Source organism: Porites lutea, chromosome 7, assembly GCF_958299795.1.
Source record: "Porites lutea chromosome 7, jaPorLute2.1, whole genome shotgun sequence".
NCBI classification, from domain to species: Eukaryota; Metazoa; Cnidaria; class Anthozoa; order Scleractinia; family Poritidae; genus Porites; species Porites lutea.
In genome coordinates this window covers 32,130,879-32,134,411 of record NC_133207.1, presented here as the reverse complement: position 1 = coordinate 32,134,411, position 3,533 = coordinate 32,130,879, and positions in this window count along the sequence as shown.

Here is a 3,533-nt window from a genome sequence, read left to right as displayed (position 1 = left end):
AAAGTTTAGAGACTTTATGTTAAAACAGCTATTCTCCTGTATCTAGGTAGCCGACCCAAGTCACTGCCCGACAGTGCCGTGGGCCTCTGGCTCCAGCAAGAAAAGATGGTGAGAAGGGTGTGCCACAGAAAAAGTGCACACAGGTAAGCCACTCTTATATTGGTAACTGGGACCGAACATAGTGCCTTTGGACTTTCAGATTATTTTCTTGTTGTTGTGAACGAGCGGACAAGTTACTTGTCGCACATAATAACGCTGATGAGGTGACTGGTTATTTCGGGGACTGAAAATGCTACTCGATCGAAGAAAGTCTAGAGATAATTAGTTGGATGGCATTGATTACGCATGATCAAGCCAACTTGTTTACATTTGACACAATTCAGCCTCTACCTGTTCCACTTAAATGATCAGGGAGGCACATAAACTGCTTGTTTGGGAGCTGCTTCATACAAGACGATAGTCTAGTCTGCAGGTCTAACTCCAGTTATACAGGAAATAATCGTTTATGGTCTGTCACCCTTGAATTGATTGCAAAGTAGGGTGACAGCGTCAAGAGATGCCCGGATATTGCGAAGTGAATTACTTAAGACAATATCATTTTAATTCTTGGAAAACTGAAAAATGCTTCAGCGCTAGGACTTTAGGCATCAAAACACTTGATATTAAGCACATATTTCCTTTGAGGTTACATAAAAGAACGTGTTTTAGTTTAGATTGACAAATTTGTTTTCTGTTCACGTATCCCTGGATTGTAAAGCCAAGGTCGCAGGAAGAATAAAAAGTATTTGAATCTTAACTATACTCCGCTACAAATTAAATGTCAAAACAACTTAAGTGTCACAGTAAATTTTACATTTGTGTCAAATGTAGTAACCTGAGTTAGTTAAATCATATGATAAAAAAAAAGAGCTGAAAGAAAAGACAGTTGAATTGAAAAAGCGGGCATGAACATTTTTATCGAGTCTTAACTAAACTGGGAACTTCAAGCGTTGAGTAGTAACTGCACGAGGGGAAGGAGACTGTGTTAGAGCAAACATAACAAAAATCAATATCAGTTTTAAGTTGATTGCAGTTAAGTCGTTAATAAAAACATGTTTAAGCTTTAAAGGGCCACTTGACATTAACAAACTACTGTACGTAAGATCCTGATTAAGTATGAACGTGACAAAATGTCCTTTTCAAGACGAACGTGCCTTCAAGTCGTTGTACTATTCTAGGCTGTTAGCTTTGTGGTTCATGTTAATTAATACTTCAAACACCATGTATAAATTATTATCCTTGTTATGTTATTCTTTGCAGGAAGTGGTCAGAAATTCCAGGTGACAACCTGCAGAACGAGCCTCGTGGAAGCGAAACGAGATTTAAAATGGAAAAAGGAACAGGTCGGGTAATGGACGTTGTACATCCAGCTTAGCTTAAAGCTAATTCTAGACAAAAGAAATAGAAGCTTCTCACAGGCTTCGATTCTGGGGAAAATTATAGAGTTAGTGTGTGAAGCAATCGTGTTTGGAATTAGTTTCAGTTTCCAACGAAAGGTGGAGAAAGCCACGCACACGCGTGACACGCGTGATAAAATCGCGCGCTTAACGCGCGAGAATCCGCCACGCATTGAGCTGTTCGCGCTTTGTGAGCAGCGATCCAAGTAAAAACGCGAATGCTTTGCAGTCTGCCTATTGCTACGGTCCTGTAATCTTAAGTAGTCGTTTGGCAACTCCGGCAGCCTCAATGCGATTTCTCCAGCCTTTTCTAATTCCATGGTTTTGAGGGGTCTATCTGCAAGCGAAGTCTCTCAGATGTGAGGATGGGATGAGGAGAAGCAATGGAAGAAAGGAAAGTTTAGAAATGAAACCCTTTCCCCTTCATTGCTACCGATAACTTGCTTGTAGCCTACAAATTTAGAGACAGAGACGGACCTCTCCACCCCCAGGTGACGCCGCTGCGGCTCCTTCAGCGCCAAGGGTCAGCGAACAGTTAAACGGCGGACGAGTCCGTCGATGCTAAATCTCAGACTCTACTTATCACTGTTTACTTAACTCTTCGGTATTGCTACCGTAACACCTTTTTTGTTTATTTCGGACAACTCGTACTCTTGTTCTTGTTCTTCTTGTTCTTCTTATTATCCTTAATTATCATCATCATTATTGTTAGTGTTACTTCTGTCAGGGGCCAGCTCCTGGTAATCAGTTGTAAAAAATACGTTCGGTACAAATGAAGCTGTTGTTGTTGTTCTGAAAAAAACAAAACAAAACAAAACAAAAACAAAAACACTCACCTTGTCCCAGCCATCACTTTTTCCCTAAAACAGGTCTGCCTAGGCACAAACCTCTGCATCGCTTGAGGTGACAACAATCAGGAATTTAAATGGTCTGCAAGACTTTATAAGCGCTATGAATTGCACGTGCGCGCCTCGTGAAAGAGGCTGCAGGCGTGTGTCCGCTGACAATGTGCACTTCAGAGGAACTAAGTACGAAACAAGAGTTGATGTGGGTTAGTGCATTAGAAGATGTCGTGTGCATGGTGAGTCATGAATAATGTTAGAGAGCTTTAGATTTGAGGACGAGGACGAGATTTATCTTGAAGTTTTTCTCGCGAGTATTCTAAAAAAATATGCACCCCCAGAGAGCTTTATTATTTTACTCTCCCGCTGATACAGTCGACTCCCGATAACTCAAACCCTCGCTAACTAACTCGAACCAAAATCGATTTCAATACCAATTTCAAGATTGAGGCACACGTATCAACTCCGCGGTAAGGCCAGACCTTACGTATGCGCACAACCATACCACCCGGGCAGTGGCAGCCATGGACAGCTGTTTCGCTCTTACTGGGGCTCATCAACATAGCACAGCCGTTGAGTCAATGGACGGGCGATCCCGTGTCTCAAGAGAAGTAAGAAATAAAGCTTCAAATGTTGCAAGTAGAAGTGAATTAGGACGATTGCCATTAATTATTAACATCTACAAAAAGATCCCTTATTACATATTGTATCTTCTGCGTAAAAACGAGGATATACAGTCAACTCCCGCCTTGCGGACACCTCGCTATTACGGACACCCCGCTATTACGGACAGCAGCAAAATCCCCGGCGAAAGTTACAGACGTTTGACTGAAATAAACTCCCGCTATTACGGACTCTCGCTACTACGGACTTACGGACACTTTATTCGGTCCCAACGTCACAATTTTATTGTTTTCTCTCTCGTTATAGCGGACACCGAGCAGCATCTTGGAATATTTGCACACATATCAAGTGTATTTTTTCTGCTTTTTGAGACTGTCTTTGTTTTTCTTGGTCGATTTCCGCTTCTTCTGTCCATCAGTCTTTTTTCCTCTTTGCAGTCTCGCTGCCATGAATAAGTTCGTCTAGTCTGTCCAAATGTATCCTTCCGCCGTAAATCTTATAAATAACTGGAAGTTCCAGTACCAAGCCAGATCCTCGATTGATCCGTTTTCCACAGATTTCTGCCGTTGCCTTGTGGTTAGACCTTTTTAAAAAAGACGACACAATTCCCGATAAAGCTAATGCGATATGG